This window comes from Pinus tabuliformis, chromosome 1_2, assembly GCF_031772625.1.
Source record: "Pinus tabuliformis cultivar Carrire ecotype Pingquan chromosome 1_2, CPIR1, whole genome shotgun sequence".
Classification (NCBI taxonomy): Eukaryota; Viridiplantae; Streptophyta; class Pinopsida; order Pinales; family Pinaceae; genus Pinus; species Pinus tabuliformis.
This window is the reverse complement of record NC_142298.1, coordinates 117,124,004-117,139,655: the sequence shown is the minus strand read 5'-3', so window position 1 is coordinate 117,139,655 and position 15,652 is coordinate 117,124,004.

The following is a 15,652-nucleotide window of genomic DNA, read 5'->3' as shown; positions in this document are numbered from 1 at the left end:
CTTCTAACCAGTTGCTCTTCTTTGATATCTTGGAGATGCCCCATGTCTTTAGCTCAATTACACTTGCATTTCATGATTATGGCACTAACAGTTGATTGTATTTTTGAAAACAGAGTGATGCTGGCTGCGAAAATCATTTCTGGCTGCGGAAACGGTTCCCAGCTGCGGAAACTGAGACAACAACCCCTTGTCTGCACAAAGATAGCTAGAAAAGAATTAACTGAATGAAAATATTCCTGAAGGGGACTTTTTATTGATGGAGTGAAATGGAATGAGTGAAATGAAGTGAAAATAAAGTGGAATGAAGTGAAATGGAGATGAAAATGGAATGGAGGTGAAGTGAAATGACAAGTGAGATGAAGTGAAGATGGAAAGAGAAGGAGAGGAGATTTTTTTGGAAAATATAGAGTGTCAGGTGTCCCTGATTTTCACTCTATATTTTCTGCATAAGACCGCCAATCTGGGATTGGTTTTCAGGCTTATACACATTTTTCTTTTTCTTTTTTTTTTTTTTTCAAAAAATGAAAGAAACAAAGATTAGGCTGGTGGGAGAGAAGGATTCTTCTCCACCAGCCTTATTGTAGAATTCTCTTGGAACATTTTGACAAACTCCTCTTTTGAAAGTGGCTTATGATAAATTTTCAATCGGTGGCCATTCACAATAAGAGGAGTCTGAAATTCATCAATGGTATTGATTCTTACTACTCCATTGTTAAAGACTTTATCAATCTCATATGGCCCAAGCCAATGAGTCTGAAAATTCCCTTTGAAGTCTTTAAACTTGGAATCAAACAGTAAAGCCCAATCTCCCTCTTGAAACTTTCTCTCTTTAATATATCTGTCATGCCACTTATCTCTTTGATGTTGAACTAGATCAGTCCTTAAAATTGCATCTTGTCTGATCTCATTTAGCTCATTCAGCTGCTCCATTCTGTGCTTTTGGGCTTCTGATAGATTCATCCCCAACTGAACTACCATCTTGAAAGTCTTGACTTGAAACTCAATGGGGAGCAGGACTTCTTTCCCATAAACAAGTTCATAGGGAGAATGTCCTGTTGTGTTCCTCCATATAGTTCTGTAGGCCCATAAGGCTTCAGGAAGCCTTTCTGCCCAATCTCTTCTGTGGAGATGAACAGTTTTGGTGATGATGCTCTCAAGAAATTTGTTTGTAGATTCCACTTGACCATTTGCTTGAGGATGGTAAGGAGTAGATTTTCTGTGCTTGATTTTGTATTCTTCCATCACCTTCTCCATCAAGTTATATGTGAATTGACTTCCCTGATCTGTCACAATTTCTCTTGGGACACCAAAACAAGTAAAAATATCCTCAAAAAGAAATTGAACAACTGAAATTTTAGTGGTAGAAGGCAATGCCTTGGCTTCTACCCATTTAGTGACATAATCAGTGCAAACCAATATATATTTCTTTTCTTTAGATGATGGATTAATAGGTCCAATGAAATCTAAAGCCCATTTTTCAAAGGGTTCGATGAGTACCTGTGGCTGTAATGGCATTTCATTTGAAAGAGTCGATCTCCCAACTCTCTGGCATCTGTCACACCTTCTGACATATTGTTTTGCATCTTTGAAGAGAGAAGGCCAATAATATCCTAAAGAAAGGATTTTATAGGCCGTCCTCTTGTCAGCAAAGTGTCCACCGCATGGTTCATCATGACATGCCTTGAGGATGTCAGGTATTTCATCTTCCTGAACACATCTTCTGATCACACAATCTAGCCCTGTTTTAAACAATTCATTAGAAATCCATGAATAATTTGAACTCTCCTGAATAATTTTCCTTTTCTCATTAGGAAACAAGTGTGGAGGTAGCTTCCCTGTAACCAAATAGTTAGCAATATCTTCATACCAAGGAGTCTTAGTAGTTACTGCAAACAAATATTCATCTGGAAACTTATCCTCTACAGGAGAATCTTCGTTAGTATTTTGGATTCTAGACAAGAAATCAGCTACTGTATTTTGTTTCCCTGGTCTATATAACACAGTAATATTGAACTCTTGTAAAGGTAAAAGCCATCTTGTAACTCTGCCATTAGTAACAGGTTTGTTCATGAGATATCTAATTGCAGAATGATTAGTATGGACAAAAGTTTCATAGCCTGTTATATAATGTCTAAACTTGTTGATTGCATGAACAACAGCTAAGAACTCTTTCTCAGTCACAGTATAATTTAACTCAGTGGGAGTCAAATTTTTACTGCTGTAGTAAATGGCATAAGGAACTAAATCCTTTTCACCCAACACAGCTCCTAGAGCTGTATCTGAAGCATCTGTAGAAATATGGAAACGAAGTTTCCAATTTGGCCATCTCAAAATGGGTGCTTCAGATATTCTTGTTTTCAAAGTTTCAAATGCAGATTGACAATCAGGATCCCACTTGAATTCACAGTCTTTTGTAAGTAATTTGAAGAGTGGAGATGCTATTTTGGTGAAGTTTTCAATAAATCTTCTATAATATCCAGTAAATCCAAGAAAACTTCTAACATCTTTTTGACAATTTGGAATAGGCAACTTGGAGATGACTTCAACTTTTGATCTATCAACTTTAATCCCATCCCCTGAAATATGATGTCCTAAAACAATCCCTTTAGTAAACATCATAAAGCATTTCTCATGACTTAATGAAAGGTTTGTTTCTTTACATCTTATAAGGACTTTTTCCAAATTCTCTAATGCCTCTTCAAATGAATTACCATAAACTGTAAAATCATCCATATAAACCTCTACACAATCATGAATTAGATCAGAAAAGATTCCTAGTACTGCCCTTTGAAATTTTGCGGGTGCATTACATAATCCAAAAGAAAGTACTCGGTAAGCAAAAGTTCCCCATGGAAAAGTAAATGTGGTCTTGTCGTGATCTTCAGGTGCTACCTGAATCTGATTGTAACAACTAAAACCATCCAAAAATGAGAAATACTTTTTGCCTGCTAAAGTATCTAATACCTGATCAATAAAGGGTAAAGGAAAGTCATCCTTCAAAGTTGCTTTGTTAAATTCTCTGTAATCAATGCAAACCCTCCATTTACCATTCTTTTTAGGTACTATAACCAAAGGAGAAACCCACCGGCTATCTGAAATTGGATAAATGAAGTTTACGTTAAGTAACTTTTGGAGCTCTTCTTTCACTATCTCCCTAAGGTTTGGATTCATCCTTCTTTGAGGTTGTCTGATTGGTCTACTGTTTTCCTCAATGTAGATGTGATGAATGCAAGTCTTAGGGTCAATACCTTTCATATCGGTATACTCCCATGCAAATGCAGTAGAATGTTTTTGCAAGATTTTGGTTAGCTCTTCATGTTGTGGTTTTTCCAAGTTTTTGTTGATATTCAATGTTTTTCCTGGAAAAATCTCAATGGCGGAACTACCAAACTCTTCCATAGAGAAAAGAGACATTTGTCTAGATGATAGACACTCAATGTCAGAATCCAACGGAAATTATGTGTGGTCATATTCTGAAGATGTTTCAAAGTTTTCTAATGTGTTCAGAATTTGACTATCTTCACTGATCTCAGAAATGGTAAAGACAGGTTGTATAGTATCTTCATCATCAACCCACTCATTATCTCCTATTTCTGTAATTGCTTTTGCTGGACGATACAGATTGAACTTCTTTGTCGAATTACCATCAGAAATATACATATCCTCAGACCTACAACGGATAAAAGCATCAGCTGTGGCTAGCCAAGGTCTTCCTAAGATGAGAGGATGTCCTCCTAGATTACTCTTGGGAGTTAAAATCATGAAATCCACTGGATATTCCCAAGAGTCTAAGGAGACTGAAATGTCTTCTAATACACCATCTGGTTTAATAATTGATCGATCTGCAAGTTGCAATAAAGTAGGTGTAAAAAGAAGATTAGGAAGTTTTAGTTGTTCCATAGTCTGTCTACTCATGATGTTGATAGCAGCCCCTAAATCAATCAAAGTATTTGGTATTTCTACCCCATTGATATGTGTTTTGACAATTGGACTACCGGGATCTACATACTTCTGCATAGTAATTTTTCCCATCATGATATCTGCAATTTTTCCTACCATGTGGATTCTTCTTGTATCTCTTGGTTTCCTTCGTTGTCTTTTAAGACTCAACTCCTTTATTGTTTTCGCTAGAATAGGAATCTCTTTAATGGCTTGTAACAAGGGAATCTTGATACAGACATTCTTCAATTCATCTAGAAAATCATAGTCAGGCAACAAGATTTGTTTTTCCACCCCTTTGTTAATTTGTAATCTTTCAGGAAAAGGAGGTGTGGATGAAGGTGCAGGTTGCTCAACTATAGGAGTTGTGGGGGTTAACTCTTTTTCTTTTTGAGTGCTTGGGCTTTGAAGAGATGCTTCAGAACCCTTATTGGCTTCAAGAGAATCTTCCTCAGAAATGCTTTGCTTTTGAGAATCTATAGAAGGCTTATCTAGGACTCTACCTGATCTGAGTTGTACATCATTGAGAGGAACAATCATATAGGCAGGAAATTGTTGACCTTCATTCATGTAAGCATTTTGAGGGTTTTTGTTATTGGGGTTTGGCAATGGCTGAGAAGGAAGTTGATTTGACTTTTGTTGGAATGGAAGCAAGAGTTGAGAATTTGGATTCTGTTGAGAAGGTTGTTGTTGTTGTGGAAATGGCAATGATAGTTGTGGGTTTTGATTTGGAAGTTGTGGAGCTTGTTGGTTTTGAAAAGATGGAGGATATTGATAAAATTGAGAAAATCTCCCATAAGGATTTTGCATACCTTGTACCCATGATTGGAAAAGATATTGAGGTTGGGACCAAGGTTGTTGCCAAGGATTCCAATTTTGTGGGGGTTGAAAATTCATAGAGTTGTTAAACCCTTGATTTTGTTGCCCCTGCCAAGGTCTCCTTGCAACAAAACAGAGAGACTCGATTGTATTTGGATCTTCTTGAAAGACAGCTTTGAGCCCAAGAATTGAAGGACAATCCTTTGTCTCATGATTCTCTGAACAAATTACACATGTTTCTACAACTTTTGCATCCAAGGGACATTCCCTTAGAGCATGTTTCTTTCTACACTTTGGGAAAAAGATGGCCAAGGCCTCAGCTTCTGCTTTCTGCTTATTGTGAATCTTAAGAGTGTCTAGTTGCTCACTAAGACTCCCCAAGATGTCAGTCTTGAATTCATCAAGCATGTTGCCAATCTCAGCCCTACTTACTGATCCAGTTGCAGATTTGTTTGCTCTGATGAGAGAAGGATCTCTAGGCCCTTTTTGAGTTTTAGATTTCCCCCTTGAGAGATGGACACATAGCTCTGCTATATCATGAAGTGGAAGTTGAGATATGTCTCCTTTTCCCATCATGTTCAAAATATCTATCCATTCATCTCTAATGGCTTTTAATAGAAGGGCCTTCAAGGTCTCCTCATCTAAGTTACTCATTTTTGCTCTTTTCAGATTGTATTGAAATCTTTCAAGTAAATCCTCCAAGTTTTCATCTTCTCTTTCAACCATTTTGAATACCTCATCCTTGTGATTGGTGGGCATACAATAGTCCAGGTACCTATCCAAAAATGTTTGTTTCATATCGTTCCAAGTCCTAATGGATTGAGTGAGTAATCCCATGAACCATTTCAAGGCTGCTCCTTTCAATGTTGAAGGAAACAGTTTGAGTTTTTGAGAGTCTTCCAGATAATCATAAGTTCGACACACAACCTCAAACTCAAATAGAAATGTTTCAGGGTCCTCATTTCTTAACCCATGGAAGTTTGGGAGGACAGATGGTGAGATGTTTTTCATTGTGGCTCGGGAGTCCTCATTGACTATAGGAAGTCCGAATGAGTTATCTCCATCCCTATTTCCCCCAATGTTACCTCTACCTCCTCCATTATTTCCTCCTCCTCCTCTACCTCTACCAAATCCATTTGCTCCTTCCTCTGTCATGGTAGATTCCCTGGAGACTTCAGAGTCCTCTGGTTCCTCTATTAAGGGTGAACGAGAAGGAATTTCTCCCTCTTCTTCTTCAGATGATTCTACTTCTTCAATTACAATTTGTCTCTCTGTAGAAGGAAGGAAAGGATCTCTTTCTAATTCAGATTCGATGGAAGGTGTGGGAGAGTCAACTACTGCCTCTTGAATTCCAGGAATCCTAGGGCTAGGAGTGCAAGTTGGAGATGATGGAGGTGTCTCTTGTCGATTCCTTGAAGTAGATGGAGTCGTAAAAATCGAACTCTTGGCTCTAGCTAAAAACCTTCCCCTAGAATCTCTTGCTCTATGCATGTCATTTTTTTATTTTTCTTCAAGTCGGGCTACTAATTCTCTTTCTGATCTTCCAGGTCACTCTAGGTGCAAGAAGAGAGCATACTCAAGAAACCATTAAACCAATAACTTTCTCTTTTCTGATCCTCCAGATCACACTAAGTGCAAGAGGAGAGCATACTTTGAGAGGTTATCAATTTTCCTTCCTTGAAATTTTCTTGTTTTTTTTTTAGAAATTGGCTACCTAATTTCACTTCCCCGGCAACGACGCCAAAATGTTTGGTCAATTTAGTGTGATCTAAATTGCTATTTAAAATGTCAATCCAGGGTTCGTAAACTGACGAACTGAAGTGTACTATATGTACTAGATAACCATTTCCTTAATCTTTTGTTGTTTTTGAGTTTTTTAGTTTGTTTCTGGATTTATCTTTCCCTAATGTGTGATGGCGAAAATGAAAGTGAAGTATGAAGTATGGATGGTGATGGTAGTTTCTACAGTGATTTTCTCAAACTTGAAAGTGCTCAAGAAGAAAGCTTTAAAACAACTAAACTGAAATCAATTCTTAAGGGAAAGTAAATGCATCAAACAGTGAACTAATGACAATGGCCCAGTACCCTTGCCGCTGAATGAAAAGAAAGTAAAAACTGAACTTAAAGCAATTCAAACCAAAAACAAAGCAACTAATTCACACTACTTAAACCCTTCAGATCCTTTACCCTTCAGCTCAATCTACCTTCTGGGAAGCAATCATGAACAAGTCAAGCAATATGATATCTAAATGGCAAGAAAATAAATTGCATAAAAGAAACTAGTCACACTACTTTAACTCTTTTGGTCCTTTAGCCTTCAGCTCAATCTACCTTGTGGGAAGCAACCATGAATAAGTTTAAGCAATATGATAACTAAATTGCAAGAAATTAAATTGCAGAAGGGAAACTAATCACACTACTTCAACTCTTCTGATCCTTTACCCTTCAGCTCAATCTACCTTGTGGGAAGCAATCATGAATAAGTTTAAGCAATTTGATAACTAAATCACACTACAGTTAGTAATATTCTGATTTCTTGCTAATAGAGTCACTTCAGTATAGAAAGAAACCATAAATTGATGAGCAGTATGATATCTAAATAACAAAAAAAGTAAATAAGCAAATCACAATGTTGAAAAGACAGTACTGAAATTAAACTTCAGAAAATGAAAGTTAGCAGGAAGGACAAGATGATCTCATATGTCAATAGTTATGAAAAAGATGAAAATTTGCCCGGGCTGCCTAAGAAAACCTGCAGAAAAGCACTGATCAGTTGACAGTTATAAGAAAATAGAGGTGAAAATATAAAGAACAGTGAGTTAAGAAACATCAAACAGTGTGTTATGTACAAGCTAATGATACAAGAACATAATAAAACCAAATGAAAACTTTACAAGGCTTCAGCGCATAGGGGCCCTCTGCCACTTCAGCCGGTCAACAAGTAGTCACACGAATAAACTCAGAAAAGTCTTCTCATATATTAAAACAACAACATATATAAACAATGGGGTGATAACACAACAGTTTAGAATTTACATATCCAAAAAAACTTCTTTATAGCGTTCATCGACGCGTTATTTATAATGAAAAGTGCTGAACTAACTAACTAGATTCTACGCTATTGACTGTGTGGTCAAAGACACGTAGATCCCTTCAGTCGAGATCTAGCGTAACTATCATCATGTCTATTAAATCTTCAGAGTGGTAATTGCTGAATTTAAGTTACGGGAATGATCTCCAGGTGTGCCGGTGTCTTCGTGAGCTGAGGACTGTGCCACGTAAACGCTCACATGCTTAAAACAAAGACGTGCCATCGCTGAACTCCTTGGTTGGCTTTGCCTTTGACCTTCGTTGACCGTGACCTTCTATGGATGATTTGGTTGATTTGAAGGGACACGTTCCATGTATCCGTGACCTGGAGCTTGCCCATGTGGCTCGTTTCTTCATAGGACACCTGTAGCACAGCTTTTAACAAAATAGCTGCGGAACCCTGTGCTGGCTGCGGAAACCTGTGCTGGCCGCGGAAACTGACAAGTTTCCGCAGCTGCATGAACAAAAAAACTAAATAGGAAGGTGCAGGTTTGAGGCTCAACACCGCTTCCATGCGATCCTTCTAGGCCATATAATTCGAGCTGCCATCCAGGGCATACTCGAGTCTCAAACCATTGAACGCCATTGCTAAACTTTGAGATGTGATAAGAATTCGATTTCTATAATCAAGAAATTCAAACTTTGAACTTCTCCCTTCTTTGTATACTATTCTCTGCTTTGATCACCTTTGCTCCGATACCATGTAGAAATTCTCACTGTAGGTCACGTGATAATGCAATACACTAAAGAAAAATACTTGATCTACTTCTACAAACAAACTTGCCGAAGCTAAATTGATTTTGAGCAAGATCAAATAGAACACATATAACAAATGAAGAAGAAACAATCAAACATGAACAAAGAAGAATATTTTGGGGAAAGCCTCAGCTACAAACCCCGCTATATGTATTATCATACAAGTGGAAATATCTCAGGATTATGTAAGTCTTTAGCTCACAAGCTATCCAACTCTCAGTACAATCCCTCACTGCTGCTCATAGAGAGAATAGACAACACATATGCCTTCCTTCATTCCTCCAAGCCTCCTATTTCCTTGTGTAGTTTCTCCTGGGTCCTCCAGCTACAACCTATGTGATTCTCACCTCACACACAACATTGACCTCTGAAATAACTACGCAATCCTAAAGGAGATGATTCCTTCTGCATGGATGAGTTTCCTATATAGGAAAATTCCTCCAACTGATAGTACACTATCCCATCCTTTGATCTCAACTGGGTCTCTGCCTGAACTGACATGCATGAGTTATTTATGAGAGAATATTCAGTTGTATGGAGAACAGTAGTTGCATGCATGCATGCATTGACTAACAGAACTCACAATCAGTTCCACAAACTATTGAAACAAATCTGACTGGACTTGACTCAATTAACTGAACTAACTAATTACAACTCAAAGTACGTCTCATCCTGATCTCCTTAATTAAGTGATAACTTCCTCAATCAAAGGGATAACTGTTGCATGTCTTCACATTGACTTCATGTTTGATTTTCTCTAACTAATTAAATCAAGATGAATTAATTAATTATTTTACAAATAGCTGCTGAGACCAAATTTGAATTTTAATTCAGGGACTAATTAAAATTGGAATCCATCCCAAAATGCTATTTATAGCAATTCTATTTTTAGCATTTCTATTTTTTGCTATTTCAAACAGAGTTGGAGTATATCTTGAAATGTTATTTATAGAAATGTCATTTTTAGCATTTCTATTTTTAGCATTTCATGTTGCCATTTTCAACACTCCCTCTCAACAAGAAAGGCATTCAACTGGAACCCGATCCTGAACCTTTGGAATGTTCTGCATGCAACACTTTTCTCAGGTGTTGTTGCTTCAGCAACTCCAAAGAAAAAAATATCCAACCTGAATTAGAATGATGCCATTGTTATCAGAGTCTCTGATTGCTATCAGCTCTGTCGACTAAAAATTCTGCACCTCTGTCCTCTTCAGTATCTGACTGCTCTAGTCTTTGTCACTTTGATCTCTGACTACATCAATCACACCGATTCCTCTTGCTAGCATTATCTCCCAACACTGGATCTGCACTGCACCTCCTCTCATCATGTTGCATCGTGCTGCCCACTGTTGCACTACAACTCAGTTACTGAGAAGTAAGTAACTAATCTCCCAATTGACCTCTCTGTTGGGCTAAGAACATCCTCTGATGCTGAAGCTTCCTTTGCCACTCCATCCACATTTGTTTCTACCCACTTAGCGAGTCTTGCTACTTCTCGTCGGGGCTCCCGTAGCATGGTCTAATCAAAGAGGCTGGGTACCTCAAGGATCTTACCCCTATTTCAGCCTTCTTGGGACTATCACTTCACATCGCCCCACCTCACACCTGGAGGTATGGATGCATGTGATCCCTATTCCCACTTGGCTTGAAATTCCCCCCTATTGGAGATCTCTGCATGAGCGGATGTCTCCACTCTTGGATCCTCTACATGCGGCTGCTTCGCATCAGTTTGAGGCTCCTCCTCTTTAGGAACCAAAAGTTCCTCCTCTGAATGCAACTTGAGCTCCCTCTCAAGGGAAAATCGCATGTCCTTTTGCTTGTTGAACTTTAGATCTCTGCATACCATTGTCCTCTGAATGGTAGGAAAGAACACTTGATAGTTGTGGGGTGTATCATTTTACCCCACAAGTATCCCCAACTCAGCTGTTGGCTCAAGTTTCTTCCCAGCATCTTTGGTCACATGGAAAAATACCGATGAGCCAAAGATCCTGAAGTGACTCACATCTGGTCTCTTCCCGCAGAAAGCCTCCTCTGGTGTCTTCATACCTAGTATATGATGAGGGCTTCTATTCTGCAACTATACTGTTGTATTGCATGCCTCAGCCCATAAATGAAGTGGTAGGCCTTGGTCATGTAGCATCGCCCGAGCTGCGCCCACAATCATTCTATTCTTCCTTTTGGCCACCCCATTCTACTGTGGGTTATGGGGTGTCGTCAAATCTCGTTTAATTCCTTCTATTGCACAAAAGTCCTTAAACTCTTGAGAGACATATTCTCCACCATTTTCGCTTTGCAAGGTCCTTATTTTCTTTCAAGATTCTTTCTCAACCAAGGCTTTGAACTGACAAAACCTTGAGAAGGTTTGACCCTTCTTCTGCATGAAATAGATCCAGCATCTATGAGAAAAATCATCAATGAAAACAATATAGTACCTCTGTTTAGTGGTGGAGGCTGTTGAGAATGGTCCACACACATCTGTATGAACTTTCTCCAGGATTGCTCCAACTTGACTGTCTCGATCTTGAAAGGAAGATTTTGCATACTTATCCATGGTACAACCTTTGCATGTATCCACTTGCTAAACTTTACCCTTGGGAAGTCTGGTAGAAATCTACTGCATGACCTTCAAGGCCCCATGGTGCAAGTGGGCCAATCTTCTATGCCATAACTCGCCAATATCTTGTCTTTGCACCAACTCCGCTTTGGAACTTAATGCAGCACAATCATCTACCTCCACCTTGTAGATATTCTTTACTTGAATTTCAATCCTCTTGGTCTGTCTCGTGGTGATGTGTCTCAGGAACACCTTTCCTTTACTGAAGACTACATCATAGCCTTTGTTTTCCAACATTGAGACAGATACCAGGTTCTTCTTTAGTCCAGGCACATATTTTACATCAGTTAGGGTGAGAGGAGCTCCATGCTACCTCTAAAACACAACCATACCTTCACCTAAAACACAATGCTTTCCATAATTTCCCTTCTCTATGCGCATCTGGAGGTCCTTCCCCTCCAAGGTACTGAATAAACTCCCGTCCTCGGTCATGTGGAATGAGGCTCCACTCTCCGGGTACCAAACACAACCCACCATTGTTGAAACCATGCATGCGATGAGGGTAAAATCCAATTCGAACTGTGAGGCTAGTGCCTCACCATCTGATCCTTTCAAGGATCCCTTCTTGGATTTCTTCTATGGATAACTTGTTGCATAATGGCCCACCTCATGACAACTAAAGCATCGCACTTTAGATTTGTCAATCTTCTTGCCACAATGGGAAGAACTCGATTTGGAATGAGAATACTTCTCCTTCCCTTTCTTTGCCTTACTTGCTAAGGCACAATTTTCTTCATCCTCCTTGGGTGAAGAACCATCTCTGGTGCTTATCCTGATCTCCTCCTGTAGCAAATACGACCACAGTCATTCCAAATCTGGCAGTTTCTCTCTTCCATTCACTGAGTCCTGATAGCTATGCTAGCTCTTAAGAGGATCGAGTTGAGAAAGACTCACCATGCCATCATGGGCTGTCGTGATTCCTACACTTCCAAGCTCATCCTTGCAGGTGGGGAGCTTGTTCAGATATGTAGAGATCATGTCGCCCTTTAAACACTTGATTTTCCGAAGCTTGTCTTTCAGCGCCAGCTTCCTCTAATCACTGATGTTCAGATATAGATCCTTCAATATTTTCCACATTGAAAATGGTGTCTCCTTCCCATGGAGGCTTGAGATAATATGGTCTCGAACTCCCTCGAGAAGAATCCTCCTCACTTTAGCCACACATTTCTTCCATTCCGCCAATTCTTGGGCATTAGCTACTGCTCAATTGGGGACGTCTTGATCAATGAAGTCCTTCAAACTATTGTCCTCTAATACTGCTTCCATTTGATCCTTCCAGGCTATATAATTCGAGCTTCCATCCAGGGCATACACGAGTCTCAAACCATTGAACTCCATTGGTGAACTTTGAGATGTGATAAGAATTCGATTTCTATAATCAAGAACTTCAAACTTCGAACTTCTCCCTTCTTTTTATATTTTTCTCTACTTTGATCACCTTTGCTCCGATACCATGTAGAAATTCTCATCGTAGATCATGTGATAATGCAATATACTAAATCAAAATACTTGATCTACTTCTACAAACAAACTTGTGGAAGCTTAATCGATTTGAGCAAGATCAAATAACACATATAACAGATGAAGAAGAAACAATCACACATGAACACAGAGGAATACTCTCAGGAAAGCCTCAGCTGAAAACCCCGCTATCTATATTATCATACAAGTGGAAATATCTCAGGATTACACAAAGCCTTAGCTCACAAGCTATCCATCTCTGAGTACAATCCCTCATTGCTGCTCATAGATAGAATAAACAACACATATTCCTTCTTTCAGTCCTCCAACCCTCCTATTTCCTTGTGTAGTTTCTCCTCGGTCCTCCAGCTACAACCTGTGTGATTCTCACCTCACACACAACACTGACCTCTGAAATAACTGCGCAATCCTGAAGGAGATGATTCCTTCTACATGGATGAGTTTCCTATATAGGAAAATTCCTTCATCTGACAATACATTATCCCATCCTTTGATCTCAACTGGGTCTCTGTCTGAACTGACATGCATGAGTTATTTATGAGCGAATATTCACTTACCTGGAGAACACTAGTTGCATGCATGCATGCATTGACTAACTGAACTCACAATCAGTTCCAGAAACTATTGGAACTAATCTAAGTGGACTTAACTCAGTTAACTGAGCTAACTAATTACAACTCAAATTACAACTCATCCTGATCTCCTTAATTAAGTGATAACTTCCTCAATCATAGGGATAATTGTTGCATGTCTTCACATAGACTTCATGTTTGATTTTCTAAAACTAATTAACTGAAGATGAATTAATTAATTATTTTACAAACAGCTACAAAGACCAAATTCGAATTTTAATTCTCAATTTTAATTCAGGGACTAATTAAAATTGGAATCTATCCCGAAATTCTATTTATAACAATGCCATTTTTAGCATTTCTATATTTTTCTATTTCCAACAGGGTTGGAGTATATCCTGAAATGATATTTATAGCAATGCTATTTTTATCATTTCTTGTTGCCATTTTCAACATTTATTTTAAAGCATGCACCAAATCGCTTCATCGACCACTTCCACTGTTCGATAGTAAAACGTGCAGTTGTCGACCCATACCTCCCTCAATACTCTGTACCGTGCTCTATCAGAGGAGAAATACACTATATATCACTATCAGAGCCTTCTCCATATGAGGACTTTTATACTTTAAAAAAACATCCAAAACAATGAATTCTGATTAGTCTTAGCGCTTCTTGTTCTATCCCCCTTTTCAAATTACTTTTAGAGGACCTACGACTATGACTGAGTACCAAGACCTGTGGTGCTGAGTCATTTAGACTTTGCAAGGAACCTTTCTCCTTCATTAGAGCTCTACGCCTTTGGTTTCCTATTAGCCTCACAAGCATGCGCTAACACATATCAGAGCCCCTTATCTGTGCTTTTCATTTGTGCCACATGAGGCATTAACACTTCATCATTCATCACTGATTGCTGATTGCCAAGATGATGTCATAACCTGACACGTGTCTCTTTCTGACCAGTGACACGTATCACCCGGATATGGCCCATTAGGCCATCCAAAACCCTGAAACTCCCTGACACATGTCCCTTCGTATTGTGATGTCATGTTGATGTCAGCAACCAGTTGGCATTTTCGGAACCAATCAAATGTTTCCATGACTCCTCATCAGATCTTCTCTGATGTTGCCATCTGTTCTTATCGGAGAAAACCAGACACCTCCAAGTGTCCTCCTTGAGGAGAGAGAAAGGGCCTTTCCTATCTTGGCTTCACAACGATTTTATTTGTAAAACAATTTTTGCCTCTCCCAATGATTTAACACTTGAGGCCTTAATCTTTCACTTTTGAAACTTCAATCACTGATGCACCACTGTGTACCGACTGTCGAGACCTCTGATATGCGATATTGTAAATCTCTTTTTGTTACGCTGCACCCCTAATTCTCCATCATCCGAACTTCGATATGTCGGGACCTTCGACTAGACACGTGTCACATGGACAGTGGAAGTTCTGTTTTGAAGAGGTAGAACTTCAACTGGATCTAACTTTCAAACCACAAGACCATTCCTAGACTCCCACATACTATTAGAAAGGTCTTCGAGAGCACTTTCCAATGAAAGAGTTTGATTAGCCACTGATTCCATCTACTGCCTCAGAAGGTGACTCCAATGTCACTGCCTACCTTCTTCTCCTTGAATCTCTAGAAACGTGGTGATCCTTTGCATCAAGTCTACTGCTACCTTGAGATTCCATCCTAATGAGCATAATAGTTGATCATTTGATGGAATTTTCAATAAGCCTATTGTTATGATGATTCTCTACTTAAGGCTTGCAACTATCATAAGAATCCTTCCTCCTGAGCCATCACTATAATCATCATTTTATGGCTTCTCCAATAACCCTGCTACTATGATGATTTTATACATAAAGCCCACCGCTACCTCGAGATTCCTCTTACGTAATCACTACAAACATCTGCTGCAACAAGCATCCGAGCTTATTTGGTAGACATCAATTCCAGCACTCTTGCCAATAGTTAGGCAAAGCCAATTTTCCAACACATCTCCCTCGCATAACTATTGACATCAATTCCAGCACAATTGCAAATGCCTTCACCGGGCCACTAGCCATCCAGACAGTGTCAACTGTCCAACAGATACATGTGTGGCATGGGGTGGGGGGCGGGGGGGGGGGGCGGGGGGGGGAGGGACATAAGATTATGCCTTCCTTCCCTTGTCAAAAATCCCACCTCCATATTCTTATTTTCGTACTCACGATTCATACCCCAACTCGTGATTGGACCCTTTATTTACCCTCAAAATACATTGGGTGGAAACAGGAAAAAGAAAACCCATGAATCGAATGAACAAAATGTTATCAATGAGCATTCTCTTTGGACTACCTTCTCTAATTTCAAGCTTCCTAATTTGCAAGCCTATTT